General features: G+C 40.3%; 1 protein-coding gene across 2 annotated transcripts in view; it reads left to right on the plus strand.

Moving 5' to 3' along the window:
• Positions 1-16,268, plus strand: part of SOX5 (SRY-box transcription factor 5) — a gene marked incomplete at its 5' end in the record, with an annotated part of 509,776 nt that overhangs the window by 110,671 nt on the left and 382,837 nt on the right. The window lies entirely within an intron of this gene.

The following is a 16,268-nucleotide window of genomic DNA, read 5'->3' on the forward strand; positions in this document are numbered from 1 at the left end:
GCTACTTTCATTATATAGTTTTTCTTCTGTCAATTGAAGGTTGCCATCTTGGGAGTCCAAATTTGTCAGTGCAGAAACTTTCAAAGCTTTCCTTGGTCAGAGGGAAGAGAGGCAACTCTCCCTTGATTTCTCCTAACCATTAGAAAATTAGAAATTTTGGCACTTTCCTGCTGTATCAGCATATTCTGGCAATATTGTGATGTGCTGTTTTTTTTTTTTAAATGCACTGTGTTTTTAAAAACACCGAGAGAAAAATGATAACTATTTCTATTTGTAATTTTCCTTAACCCATAGAGCTTCTCTGCCTTCATTAGCATGCCAATTAATAGGAATGGCTTGTGAGCTCTTTTAAAACATACAGGTGTTCTTTCAACTTATGACCACAATTGAGCCCCAAATTTCTAGTTGCTAAGTGAGACATTTGCTGAATACTGCCCCATGTTAAGACCGTTCCTGCCACCATTCTTAAGTGAATCTGGATTCCTCATTGACTTTGCTTGTCAGAAGGCCACAAAAAATGATCACGTGACCCCCGGGACACTGCGCCTGTCATAAACATGAGTCAGTTGCCAGTGTCTGAATTTTGATCAGGTGATCATGGAATTCTGCAACGGTCATAAATGTGAAAAATGGTCCCTTCACTAAACGTATTTCTTTTACTTCATGGTTTCTCATGGTCATTTCTCTGATGATGGCTTCAAAAAAGTCAGGCTCTTTTTAAAACATACCTATGACTGTCTGCGCAGAACTTTCTGTGGTGTACTTTGTTTTCAGACACAGACTTCTCCGTTCTTGACTTTTCATATGGAGAAGGGCAAACACAATACTTTGATGATAGGATCTGTGACGATTTGAAATCTTATCTTAAGGTGAATACATATTATTAGCACACCAAAAAGCAGAGACGTCACCCTGCCAACAAAAGTGCGTATAGCCAAGGCTATGGTCTTCCCAGTTGCAATGTATGGCAGTGAAAGTTGGACCGTAAGAAAGGCTGAGCGCCAAAGAATGGAGCCCTTTGAACTATGGTGCTGGAGAAGACTCCTGCGAGTCCCTTGGACTGCAAGAATATCAAACCGGTCAGCCCTAGAGGAGATCAACCCTGACTGCTCTTTAGAAGGCCAGATCCTGAAGCTAAAACTCAAATACTTTGGCCACCTAATGAGAAGGAAGGACTCACTGGAGAAGAGCCTCATGCTGGGAAAGGTTGAGGGCAAGAGAAGAAGGGGACGACAGAGAATGAGGTGGCTGGATGGAGTCACTGAAGCAGTAGGCGTGAGCTTCAATGGACTCCAGAAGATGGTAGAGGACAGGAAGGCCTGGAGGAACGTTGTCCATGGGGTCGCAATGGGTCAGACACGACTTCACAACTAACAACAACAACATATTATTATTTCTAGTGGCATTAGTACTGCTTTGTCCCCCCCCCCCAGACACACACATCCTTACAGAACTCTCTCTCACTCATAACGTACCTTTCCTGATGTTCAAGTAGTTCTCCTAGAAAATTCTGGCATCTCAATAGGTCAGAGAATTGTCTATGGAGATTCTCAATCATCCAGGTCAGGGTTGTCCCAAAGATGTTTTTGCAAAAGGCAACTGGACTATTCTTTTTTTCCACTTGTAAACGTTTTGCTTCGCATCCAAGAAGCTTCTGTTTTTTTTGGGACATCACAGAATTGTGTTACTTCAGTCATATTATTTCTGTGCCTTCATAGCCCATATTCTTTTGGGTATAACTTGTCAGTTTTTTGCGATTTGCAACAGAACCCGGGTCCTGCTGAGACAGGGACAATTGGATAATAATACTATTAATGCATAACCTGAGCAGAGTCTAATTATAATGCAATTTGCATCGGATTTCTACCATTCCCCCCCCCACACACATGATTTAAATTATTCAGGAAATTATTATCTTGCTTAATATATAAACATGACCAAATGGATATATTTTAGAAATGGTTATGGGTTGGTTGGTTGGTTTGTCTGTCCACCTACAGTAATCTATTGTAGCTGTGCCTGATGCCTATTCTCGGCTTAGTTATTTAAAAGGAAAGATAAGGAAAAGTTATATCCTGATAGACTACCAAACCCACTATAAAAATAATTAAAAAGATGAAGCATGACTCTTGTAACCAAATATCCTGCTTTGTGCTGACCCCCCATCTATGCTCAAGGTCTCTAGATACTCAATAGGAGCTTTTTAATTATTTTTCTCTGTTTGATGTTGCTAAGTATAACGAATGAATTTCAGAGGGACTGTTGTAGAATCCTTGATGTGTATCAGTTCAGTGCTGTTAGGCACAGCAATTCCTAGCAGGATCCTACTCTGAGATTTGTTCATACAGATCTGAAGTCCAGAAACATCAGGTTGTTAAAAGGCCAAGCCTCTGTCAGACAAATCATATACCTCCCTAACACAGTGATATATTCCTTAGGCAGCAATGAAACAAGAACCTGTACACTGTCTTTTTGCATTGGACTTGCATAGAACTCTTAAGCTTTATGCCACCTTATTGCTGTAATATGATAATGAATTCAGAGGACATTTGGCAGAGATTTGAGCAGAGTTTATTTCTTTTAGTCAGCTGGCTGTATCAGTTTTAAGGATTTTGCATTCCACGTCTGTAAAGGCTGAGAAAGATGGCAGAAATGCAAAAATCATTGCTTAGGACAAAGGGGCTGAAACCTGTTTTTTTTTGAAGTCCAGAACAATGAGATAACATTTGCAAGTAGCTCAGGCTAATGCCTCCCTAATTTACTGGAGTATAAGAAGCAAGTGGAAATCAAGCACCATCAGGCTCACAAGATTCCAATGGTTTAGCCCAGAGGACCCCAAACCTTTGAGCACTGGGACCGGTTCTGTGGAGAGAGGTTTTTCTGCAGACTGGAGGGGTGTGTGGTTTCATGTACTGCCTGCATCCCGCAGATGGGGCTTTGCTTGTTTGTGTGGACCGGTTTCTGGCATGCCGTGGCCCAGTGCCGGACCACGGACCGGGGGTTGGGGACCCCTGGTTCAAGGCTTTTCAACCAGTGGTATGGGTACCACCTGTGGTACATTGGCACCTGGCAGCTGGTACGCGACCATCCTAGAGAAGTGGTAGCTGGGGAGGGGAATGAGCTGAACCGGTGGCAGCACCACACAAGCCTGAGCGAGAGATGGCTGGAGCTGCAGGACTGTCAGGGCTCAGCGGAAGCGCCAGGATCAGTGCCAGGCTCCAGCTGGAGCTCAGCGCTGATCCTGGTGCTTCTGCTGAGCCCAGAAGAAGCGCCAATCAGCTGGAATGTTGCAGCATCTCCAGGGTCTGGTGATTTACATTCAGATGCTTGACAACTGATTCATATTTAAGACGGTCACAGTGTCCCAGGGTCCTGTGAAGTGACCAAAACCTGAAGCAACCACCCAGCAGAGGGGGGGAATAGAAAACAAAACACACACACCACCCACGCTGCCAATGGCTTGGGGGGCACTTTTTTTTTTTACTAAGAACTGTTTTAGTAAAACCTTTAAACTGAGTTCCACAGTAAACATTTTTACAGAAAGAGTCAGAAAAAGGAATCAAGAAATTCTGCTAGTAACTGAAGTAACTGCTCTTCGGCTTCTAAAATGATTGTATTAACACAAAAAATTTGGCAAGTCGAATCCCGAGTGCCGCGTAGCAGAGTGATCGCCTGTTACTCGTCCCAGCTTCCGCCAACCTAGCAGTTTGAAAGCACATAAAAATGCAAGTAGAAAAATAGGGACCACTCCGGTGGGAAGGTAACAGCGCTCCGTGCGCCTTTGGCGTCTAGTCATGCTGGCCACATGGTTGCTACGCTCTGTTATTTTCAGCACAAGGAAGAGAAAGCCTTCAAGTGCTTGGCTGTTCTCCAAACCACCTGAAGGCAGGACAAGAAGCACTGGTTGGAAACTAATCAAGGAGACAACCAACCTAGAACTAAAGTGGAATTTCCTGATAGGGAGAACAATTAATCAGTGGGATGGCTTGCCTTCAGAAGTTGTGGGTGCGTGAGATTTTAAAGAATTCATTGGACAATCATTTGTCTGGAATAGTATAGGCTCTCTATAGGCTCTCTTGAGCAGGGGATTGGACTAGAAGACCTCCAAGATCTCTTCCAACTCTGTGTTCTATTGTATTGTATTGTATTTTATTGTATTGTATTGTATTATTTATTTATTTATTTATTTATTTATTTATTTATTTATTTATTTATTTATTATTTAAATTTATATACCGCCCTATTCCCATAGGACTCAGGGCAGTTTACAGGGAAAATTAAAATACATAGTATACAAAATTAAAATCAATTAAAACTATTAATTAAATTACAGTCCCTGAAGTTAAACTAAAACCCAATTAAGTTAAATTAAATTAAAACCCCTCAGTCTGTGCCAAACAGCTCGAAGAACCAAGTTTTCAAGTCCCGGCGAAATGAGCGAAGGTCGGGGACAGTCCTGATTTCCGTGGGAAGTTGGTTTCATAGGGCCGGCGCGCCCACAGAGAACGCCCTTCCCCTGGGAATAACCCTCCGGCATTCCTTAACTGGCGGTACCCTGAGAAGGCCCTCCCTGTGGGAGCGCACAGGACGATGGGAAGTTGATGCCGGCAGCAGGTGTTCCCTTAGATAATCTGGACCCAAGCCATTTAGGGCTTTATAGGTCATTACCAGCAGTATTGTATTGTATTGTATTGTATTGTATTGTATTGTATTGTATTGTATTGTATTGTATTGTATTGTATTGTATTGTATTGTATTGTATTGTATTGTATTCTATTCTATTCTATTCTATTCTATTCTATTCTATTCTATTCTATTCTATTCTATTCTATTCTATTCTATTCTATTCTCTACATTTGTTCCTTACCTGTAATGCATACTTTCTATTACCTTTCTTTTCCCCTTAGCTTATTTTTTGTGTGGGTATTCCAATACTGGTGGTTTTTAAGAAGAGATTGGATGACCATTTGTCTGAAATGATATAGGGTCCCCTGTTTGAGGAGGGGGTTGGGCTAGAAGGCCACCGGGATCTCTTCCAGATCTATTATTCTGTTCTGTTATCTTTTTTCTGTTCAGCATTGGTAGGAAACAGTCCATACAGGTAATCCTCTACTTAAAACCACAGTTGGGACCAGAATAACCATTGCTAATGCCGACTCCTTCATTTGAACAAACTAAGATGGATTAGAATTTTTACAGTGAATTGGCTGCTTGGTGATCTAGTTGGTCCTTCAGTGAAATTTAGGAAATCTATGTCTGAAATTGGATTCACTGTTTCATAATTGATGCCTTTGGAATACAGCCATAGTTTTTATTTTTGATTTTATCATCCTGAATGACTCATTCATAACAAGTATTGACCCAAGGTAATATAATTATAGGAACATTTGGAGAAATTATTCTCCATGAATTATGTTATGAGGTGATTTCAAGATTTGCATTTTTTTAAAAAAATTAAGATGCAATATTTTTAGAAGTGTTTATTTTGAGAGAAGGGACTGCTAAAACACATAGATCTATATTTAAGTACGATTTTCATCCTTTTAATTTAAAAAGTACAGATGAATGCACAAAAGGGAAAAAAAACTAGAGTTACGAGAGAACATATAAATGTGAAATGAAACGGAAACAGATTGCCCATCTCTATGGTGATGTAAACATTCTATAAGATTTCAGCACCAAACTATAATTTCGTTAAGATACAACCCACTCTCTTTGCTAAAAATTGGGGAGAGGAATAGCATTTTCTATGAGGAATAGAGTTTTTTAAAAATAACTACAATGGATATTTCACTTATTGTGTAAGAGATTGCAGTTCTTCTCTTCTTAGAGGGAAAAAAAAGTTGTTTTTTTTTAAAAGGTTACTTCCATTTCAAATTCACCACCAGTCAGGAAATAGAAATAATAAGAAGAGAGGTTAAAGCTATGTTTATCATTGGAATTATGAAATGAGTCTGCGCTGGTAAAATTACACTTCAATGCAGATAAGGGCCCAAAAAAAATAAATAATGCAAAGCCCAGATAATCAGAGGGGAGAAATCGTTTGGGGGGAAAAAGAGTAATGGTGGAAAAGGTTTAGGTATGACAGAACAAATTAGATGCAAACTTCTTCTGAGGAATAGATAAAGGAGGAAAGGAGGTAATTGTCCTCCTCGTCATTGCTTCTGGTCAGATTGGATGTAAAATACTGTGTTTGGCCTGGGCTTCTCAAAAGATGTCAACGAATTGGAGGGCTTTCAGATGCAAAGCAGAGGAATTATGAACGGTCTTCAGGAAATCATTAGAAGAAAAAAGATCGAGAGAGCTAAATGTGGCAAGATAACTTTCTAAAAAAAAATCAAGCTGGGAACACACACACACACACAAACATACAGAGCGAGGAAGGGAGAAGAGAGGGATTTTGTGTTATGAAAGGCAACGTTAAGAGAAGGAGCAGCATCAAATAGAGATAATGGAACTTCAGCACAGACAGGAGATAAGGATAGATGTCTCATCATTTTGTTTAGTCTATCCCACCGGATGGAGAGATCTAGAATTTGCCAAACTCCCAATACTTTCAACCAGCAAGTGAGAGATACCAGCAGCTGTATAGCAACAACTAAAAGACAAGTTCCCCAATTTAGACATTTATTCTGCCTTTTTTTTTTTGAGACCCTCAATCTACTAATCACCTCCAGAGTGATTGGGGCCCAAGGCTGGCTGGCAGAGCCAGGTCTTCAAGCCTTTATGGAAAGTCAGGATGGTTGATGCAGATCTACCTCAGAGGGGATATCATGTTCCAAAGGGCCACGGCAGAGAAGAGTCTTCTCCTGGACACCGCCAGCCAGAATTCCTTGGCTAATGGGGCATCCATAGAATGCCCTCTCTGCCCATATGGGTGAGCTGGGCTAATCCCAAAATAATCATTGGATGTAGGCAGGAACATATGGAAAGATATTCCTTCAGACCCCATGCTCTCCGGTCATGAAGGTAAATATCAGAACCTTGAGGTGGAATCAGAAGCAGACCAGGATTCTGTGACAGCCCTAAAAAAATTAGTGAGATTTCTTCATATTGCCCAATTCTAGTAAATCAGCTCTCATGTGATACTTTATACCAACCGAAGTCCCAAACAGTTTTCAAGGGCAATCCCATGTATTACATGGTGCAGTAATCTAAGCAAGAGTTGACCAGGCCATGGATTATTCGATTAAGGCTATCCTTTTCCTGATAGTGCCATAGCTGGCTCACCTGTCTAAGCTTGTGAAAAGCATCTATGTTTCACTTTAAAATGAGGGGGGGGGGGCTGCTTTCCATTCCCTCATTCTGTTTATTTATGTGAATATTACTTTTTCTTCCTGGTAAATTGCATTCAAAACCTCAGCCTTGGTCCCAGTTAGTAAAAAGTGATCCTAGCTCCGGCTTACAAATGCAGAAAAGTCTAGATTGTTTTTAATACAATAGGATGTTACAATACACCGAATCCTCCCTAGGTGGGCTGGAATTGCCTTTAAGTGGCTTGATAGTTCTGTATCAAAAGGATGAGAAGACTGAGCTTCTGAGCTGCATGCATTTGTTTTGATCCAAAAAGAGAATACATTCCTCCGAGTTTATTAGGATGCATTAAAAAAAAGAAAAAGAAAAGAAATTTATATATATATATATATATATATATATATATATATATATATATATATATATATATATATATATATATATATATATATATATATATATATATATATATATATATATATATATATATATATAGTATATATATTATCCCATTTATATCCCGCCCTTCTTCGAAGACTCAGGGCGGCTTACAATCTAAAGCACAAATCAATGTGCTTAGCAATAGCCTTCATTCTATGTATATGCCTGCTTATTAGGGCTTTCGGCCCCCCACCCAAGTGGCATTATTACAAAGTCAGCTTAATTGCCCCCAACAATCTTGGTCCTCATTGACACGGGCAATTTTTTAAAAAAGAAAGAGAATTGGACAGCATATTAATAATGTAACCCATTTGTTCATATTAGGACTCACTTATGGTTCCAGTCTACCAATCTGCTAAACAGCATACTGGTAATCCTCAACTCCCTAGCTTTTTGTTTTGTGACTGTTTGAAGTTTCAACGGCACTGAAAAAAGTGGCTTATGACCGTTTTTCACACTTACGACCATTGCAGCATATCCATGGTGACATGGAGATCAAAATTCAGGCACTTTGCAATTGGCAATACATTTATGATGGTCTTGAGATCACGTGATCGTCATTTGTGACCTTCTTAACTGGCTTCCGACAAGCAAAGTCAATGGGAGAAGTCAGATTCACTTCGCAATTGCACAATCCGCTTAACAACTGCAGCGATTCACTGAACTGTGGCAAAAATGGTGGTAAAGTGGGATGCAACTGCCTTAACAGCTTTTCTTGATGAGCAATGGAAATTTTGCATTCAGTTGTGGTCATAAGGTGAGGACTATCCATAATAATCTTAGTCGCCAAATAACGGCAAGGCCCACTCTCCAATCATTTAAGAATTATTTAAAGAGAGGCTTAGTTTTCCTTCATGGATTTTTCTTTACCATAGGATGCGACAATGTTGTGAGTTGCTCTGTACACAGAAGTTCTCCTACAATGGGCCTCTGACTGCTAACCATGTGCAGCTTTAGCAGCCTGCACGCTGTGGCTTGATTATTTATGAATTAACTAAACAATTTATACTAACTAAACAATGGCTCAGGTTTGAAAAAACAGAACCGGTCGTTATGCTTACCCTCACGGGTTGTCCAAAATGGAAAACTCATCCTCCGTTTTCTCTCCCCTCCCCGGCATGGAGACCTCCAAGACTGTTTCCTCCAAAACCTGCTTATCCATTCATTATGATCCTCAGACAGGCAGTAACATTTTAGCTTTCTGGCTTATAATTACACAAATACAGGCAGCTGAATTAGCTCAGGTCAATGGAACAATTCGGAGCTCAGTGTGTTTGTGGGCGGGGAGCGGAGGGGGACAGTTAGGGAAGAGAAAGCTTGTCCTAAATTCATTGGTGGCTCTGAAGCTATAATTTGTGGTTTTAAAGTGTTTGCTGGTGGTCTTCTTCTCGAAGGAATAACCTCTATTCCTTGCTTTGAGCTTACATGTAAAGAGATGCAGAACTGGATGTTAAACGGTGATGCCAATATTGAATTTCAGAGTTTTCCTGCAAGTTTTGGCTATTTTACAATGCCACCTGAATGCCCAGTGAGAATAGTAAGTGGCAGAACTCTTTGGAGATCTATCTTAGAATGAAAGAGGTTATGAGAGTCCTGGATTGGAGGCAGTAACTGTGAGAGGGACCTTGGAGTCCTGGTGGACGATCGCTTGACTATGAGCCAGCAGTGTGCAGCAGCAGCCAAAAAAGCTAATACAATCCTGGGTTGTATAAACAGAGGCATAGAATCAAGATCACACGAAGTATTAGTACCACTTTATAAAGCCCTAGTAAGGCCACACATCAAATTGTAGCCACTTTTGGTCACCATATCACAAAAAAAGATGTTGAGAGTTTGGGAAAAAAAATCAGAGAAGAGCAACTAAGATGATCAAAGGCCTGGAGACTAAAATGTACGAAGAACGGGTGCGGGACTTGGGTTTGGCCAGTCTAAAGAACAGAAGAAATAGGGGAGACATGATAGCAATATTCCAGTATCTGAGGGGCTGCCACAAAGAAGAGGGGGTCACCTTATTCACCAAAGCACCAGAGGGAAGGATGAGAAACAATGGTTGGAAACTGATCAAAGAGAGAAGCAACCTAGAATTAAGGAGAAACTTCCTGACAGTGAGGACAATTAACCAGTGGAACAGCTTGTCTCCAGAAATCATGGGCGCTCCATCGCTGGAAGTTTTTAAAAAGAGACTGGACAATCACCTGTCTGAGGTGTTATAGGTCCTCCTGCTTGAGCAGGGGGCTGGACTAGAAGACCTCCAAGGTCCCTTCCAGCTCTATTCTATTCTTTACATATTTTGGACTCAGTCAGCTTTCAGACTGACTGAGATTAGGATTGCTTATCTTAAAGCCATGAATTTGACGGATGCCAGTGACCTACACATGGTCATTACTTTTATTCCCTTATTATTTCACATCAAGATTTTTTTTAAAAAAAACATGAGGTACAGTACATCTATACAAATGCAGTGCAGTGATAGAACAGATCAATGAAGCATCTGTGGCCTAGGAGTTGGCTAGAACGGAGAGTCAACTTGGTCTAGTGGCTAAGGCACCAGGTTAGAAAGCAGGAGACTTTGAGTTCTAATCCTGCCTTACCCATGAAAGCCAACTGGGTGACCTTGGGCCAGTCACTCTCACTCAGCCCACCCTACCTCACAGGGTTGTTGTTGTGGGAAAATACTATGATGAAGGTGTGGATATGTTTGCCACCTTGAGTTATTTCCAAAATTAATAAATAAATAAGCATACATTACACAGAAAATATTGAATTTATTATAACATATGAGCTCTCTGAAAAATTCTTACCTTCTCCTACTTTCAAAAGAACCCTTGTGCACGGGATGAGTAAGAACCAAAGGGTTTTATGCCAAGTTACTTGGCTAACGTAAGTTGAAAAGACATTGTAATATGAAACACAGAATGGAACGATCTGTCCATTGCAGTGTTTGCAATGGATGACACCTCTAGGTTGCTTCTCTCTTTGGTTAGTTTCCACCCATTGCTTCTTGTCCTGCCTTCAGGTGCTCATAATTACAAGTTTCCCAAAAATCACTTTGGGGAAAAAAATGAATTTGGTGGATGGGGAGCCAAGAAAGAAAGAAAGAAAAAAAAACCAATGCAAGAAAAACTTCATTCTTGAATGACATGACTTTAGAAGGATGACAGGGATGTGTGTGTGGAGAGAATAGATTAAGCAAAGCTTTGTCAAGATTAACAAAGGAAGATTATTGGCCTCAGAAGGAAAGAGCAGAACCATGTTTTATCTTTAACCTTAGAAGAGGGATGTTCTGTAGTTGGTGGGAAATCTACCTGAGAATAAGAATAGCAACTTCCTGTTGGATTATTTCCTGATGGAAAATAAGAGAGGGGTTCTGGTTAAGAGAAATATTATTGCCATCCCAATGAAAATTATTTCCTCCTTTGAATTGAGAATGTAAGGATCCTTGTTTGAAATGGTGGTAAGTTCAGGATTGGTTTATAAAAGCGGGACGGAGGGGGGGGCTTCTAAATTGTCTCCCTCCAACTTGCTTTTTTTAAAAAAAAACAAAAACGTGATTAGATGCATGTTCCGGTAGCATTCATTAGCATGGCATTCTTGATATCAAAAAGTAAATGATCCCAACAGTCAATGATTGTAAGTATGTTATATGTATATATACATATATGTGTGTAAACATGTGTATAGGTATGTTAACCTCATAACTCTATTGTTAGAAACATGAAGATATGAAGGTTGAAACGCCATGAACAGAGAACATAGAATACAGAACACAGAATAATTAAAACATGGGATTTTTTTTAATTAATTAATGTTCTAATGAATAGCAAATAATTAAAACATGGCAATGTTTTAATTAAAATACGAGAATGAATGTCTTTGGGGGGTAAGACTAGAATCTCCGCTCCTTCCGGCGCGGGTTAAAGACCCATTTATTTGAACAAGCTGGCCTGGCCTGATGGGGAATTACTTAGGGTTTTAATATTTATATATATATTTTATTGTTTTTATTGTGGGCAATAATTTAATTCTTTTTTAACTTTTGTACTTTTGTAGTTTTAAGATATGCCCTGTTCACCGCCCTGAGTCCTTCGGGAGAAGGGCGGTATAAAAATTTAATTAAATAAATAAATAAATAAGTGAGGGAAGAGAAAGAAAGATAAGGACTAAAGCCCTGATAAAAAATTGCGATTTATTTCTGATTTCCACACTCATTTATTAATAGCATCCTTCCTCCTTTCACTGTCAGTTTTGTATTTTTTTTAAAAAAAGTAATAGTTACTTTTACAATAATGAAGTATAAGTAATACGCCAGCAACAACAATACAGTAATCGATTTGCAACAGAAACCCCCCCCCCACTTTCTAATGATAGTGACTAAAATAAACTAAATGTATTGTTGTCAAAACAATCCTTCTTCCTTTCTTAAGAGCTGGGTAACCACTCTATGAATTCTTAAATTTATTAATAAAAATGATGAATAATAAATGATGAATTCTAACAAATCATAAATACATTCCAATAAATAATAAATCCCAACAAATTCTTCTTCCTTCTTAATAAGTGGGACTGTCTAGTCCAGATGTTCTCAGATGTTCTCAGAAGCTAAGCAGGGTAGGCTTTGGTTAAAATTGGATGGGGGACTTCCAGGATTTGTAGGCTAGGTTGGGACCTCAGGAAGCATCCCAGAAAGAAGGTGATAGCAAATTACTTCCATAATAGCTGCCAAGAAAATTGCATGAGAAACAAGCTTAACTCAAAAGGCATGGCTACTTTGGTGCTTCAAGGGAATTGCGTTTTTTGTCAATTGCTCTCTTAGAGCACTTACATCAGTATCAGAAATTTAATATTAAAAGTTAATGAGAGAAACTGGAGAATGAAGTGTCAATGAATCGGTTACTCTTACTCCGAATACTTAATTTGGATTAATCATGTTTGTAGTTCCCAGACACAAAAAAGAAACCAGGATTAAAATCCTAGTTTAGAGGACAGACAAGCTATAAGAAAGTTGATCCTACTGTTTTATCGTGACTCCCCTAAACCTCTGAACTTTGTAAAGGAAGAATTAAATGTTTCGAGGAGTCTTGTATTTGCTCAAAGACAAACTTGCAGAACACCTTTATTGTTGCCATGATTAAGGGAATTAGGTACGTCTAGTAGTTTAATAGGGACGCGGTGGCTCAGTGGGTTAGGACGCTGAGCTTGTCGATCAGAAGGTCGGCAGTTTGGCGGGTCGAATCCCGAGTGCCGCCTAACAGAGTGAGCGCCTGTTACTCGTCCCAGCTTCTGCCAACCTAGCAGTTCGAAAGCACGTAAAAATGCAAGTAGAAAAATAGGGACCAGCGTTCCGTGTGCCTTTGGCGTCTAGTCATGCCGGCCACATGACCATGGAGACGTCCTCAGACAAGCGCTGGCTCTTTGGCTTTGAAACAGAGATGAGCACCGGCCCTTAGAGTCGGAAACGACTAACACGCATGTGCATTTAATGGGAAAAAAGGACTAGCTGTCCATGATGATATGATAGCGATTTTCCAGTACCTGAGGGGCTATCATAGAGAAGAGGGGGTCCACTTATTCTCCAAAACACCTGAGGGCAGGACAAGAAGTTACAGATGGAAAATCATGAAGGAGAGATCCCACCTAAAACTAAGGAGAAATTTCCTGATAGTGAGAATAATTAACCAGTGGAACGACTTCTCTCCAGAAATTGTGGATGCCCCATCACTGGAGATTTTCAAGAAGAGACTGGACAGCCATTTGTCCAGAATGCCGTAGGACCTCCTGCCATTGGTGGGTGTTGGACTAGAATAGGGGTAGGCAACCTTGGCTCTTTTATGACTTGTGGACTTCACCTCCCTGGGCCAGCCATGCTGGCTCAGGAATACTGGGAGTTGAAGTCCACGAGTCATAAAAGAGCCAGGGTTGCCTAGAAGATCTCCAAGGTCACTTTCAACCCTATTATTCTATGTTCTGTCAAGGTTCTGACAGACAGAGACAAATAAAGCAGAACTCCAAGGCTTGCAAGTTCCTCAAAGAACATGTTTATTGATAACAAAGTATCATCACATCAAAAGTCTGAATAGACACGTAACAATCCCAAATGCAAAGTTAGGAAATCCTACCCCTAAAGCTTCTTGGCGGGCTTTTCACAAAACGCCCAGCCTGCAGTCCCGGGAGCACCCGATGACCTTGGTTCCCACAGGTGAAAGTCTGTTTTGTCTGGCGAAGCACCTGGTAAACCCCGCTCCCTCCGTGGTATTTGTCAGCTGAAAATAAATAGGGAAAATGGCTGCAGCCACGCTCATTTTCAAAGTTGACATGTTCTATGAGATGGTATGTTATAAGAAGTTTGTATTATAAGGATAAGAGCCCCCCCCTCCCCAAACTTATAGATTTATGTAATTAAAGCAGAAATGGGATAAAGTTGTCCTGAAGCCAGAAAAAACATGAAACCCAACCATAAGGTAAAGGTTCCCCCGCACATGCGTGCTAGTCGTTTCCAACTCTAGGGGCCGGTGCTCATCTCCGTTTCGAAGCCGAAGAGCCAGCGCTTGTCCGAGGACGTCTCCGTGGTCATGGGGCCGGCATGACTAGATGCCAAAGGCGCACGGAACGCTGTTACCTTCCCACTGTAGTGGTCCCTATTTTTCTACTTGCATGTTTATGTGCTTTCGAACTGCTAGGTTGGCAGAAGCTGGGACGTGTAACAGGCACTCACTCTGTTACACAGCACTGGGGATTTGACCTGCCAAACTGCCGACCTTCTGATTGACAAGCTCAGCGTCCTAACCCACTGAGCCACCGCGTCCCTCAACCCAACCATAGTTGGGCCATTAAAACAAGTATTCCTACAGCAACTTTAAGGTTTAATATATGCTATACTGCAGTTTTTTAAGGAAAAGCACATTACCTTAGTTATGCATAAATATCACAGGAAGACAATTATAGTGCAACAACAAAATGGGCAGTTTAAGAGATGCTAACTGGAAGAAGGTAAAAGAAAACTTACAAAGAAAAAGAGGAAGGGAGCAAAGTCGGGCCAAAAAGGAAGGAAGGCAGAGAGGGAGGGAAGTAACGTTTGAAATATCAAGAGGTGTGAAGAATTATGGTTTCATCATGGCAAACCAGAAGGTGGCTATTAAGTCAAATCCATTAAAATAGGTGAGAATATGCTTGGTGACTTTAATGAGAGTCAGATCTCACCTTTACTGAGGAGAAGGATGCTTTTCATTTGGCCTGGCGCTTGCAAGCATCATTACAATCATCTATGTATCAGGAAATTTGTGTTTAAAAGAATTATTAAAAAAAAACATACAGAAGAGCGATATGGGATTGGGGCAAGGAAGAGAATAAATTAGAAATATCTAAATGAGCTGAACTATGCAGGGGGAAAAAAAGGAATAGCTGGTGGAACTGACAGACGGGTCCGAAGAAAATCAAGGTAGTAGCTGCAAAAGTTCAATCAAAGTGTGACACGGATTTTTAAAAAAGCAGATCTGACGTAGGAGAAGAGCAAAAAGATCTGGGTGGCAGAGTTAAATGAGTCATCAGGCTAGAGTCGATATGATGACACAAACAATCTTATGTTGAACACCTCCTGAATTTGATTAACCTAGTGCCAATTTAGCATTGGACCTTAGTTGACTAGATTCTGGTGTACGGGCTTTAGCAATACAGCTTCTTAACTGCAACTTAAAGCATGGTCCTGATTCTTTGCACTTGGCAGTTTCAGTCACATCAACATGGCTACCATCTTAACATTTTTTACCATATCCATGTGTGTATATATATGAGTGTGTATATATGTGAGTGTTTGCCTGTGTGCACAAGCCTAGGTATGTCGAGATAGGAAAACTTTTGAAGAAGCCAAAACAGAACTGGGTATTTAGCATCTGGGTGCTTCATTCTCAAGAATCATTATTTATTTTTATTTTATTTTATTTTAATTCCATTTATATCCCGCCCTTCTCCGAAGACTCAGGGCGGCTTACAAGCTTAGCAGTAGCCTTCATTCTATGTATATGCCTGCTTATTAGGGCTTTCGCCCCCCCCCCAAGCGGCATTATTACAAAGTCAGCTTATTGCCCCCAACAATCTGGCTCCTCATTTTACCTACCTCGGAAGGATGGAAGGCTGAGTCAACCTTGAGCCTGGTGGGATGCGAACCTGCACTAATTGCAGGCAGCTGCTGTTACTTAAGGAGGCATTAGCCCAGTGCTCCACCAAGGCTGGTACTAAGCTCTGCACAAAAGGAAACAAAAAAAATGGATATAGATTATTATTCAACAAAAATAAAAAAAATCTGTTAAGGTTGACCATTAAATTCTGTAGAGAAGCAAACAATTAAAGGTAATCCATAACCTTATTATTGGAAAACTAGTGAACATCAACAGTTCTCATTTGGAGAACTCCTTTCTCTTTGTGTTGGTGTCTATAAACACAGACATACATGCACACAGACACTTACATAGTATACATGCAAATATTTCTTTTTCTCATTTTTTTTCTCACTTAATCCTGTAATCTTATTTTATCTTTGATGGAAAGCCTTTGTTTTCGGTATTATTATTTTTTTAACT

Source organism: Vipera berus, assembly GCF_964194415.1.
Source record: "Vipera berus genome assembly, chromosome: 6".
NCBI lineage: Eukaryota > Metazoa > Chordata > Lepidosauria > Squamata > Viperidae > Vipera > Vipera berus.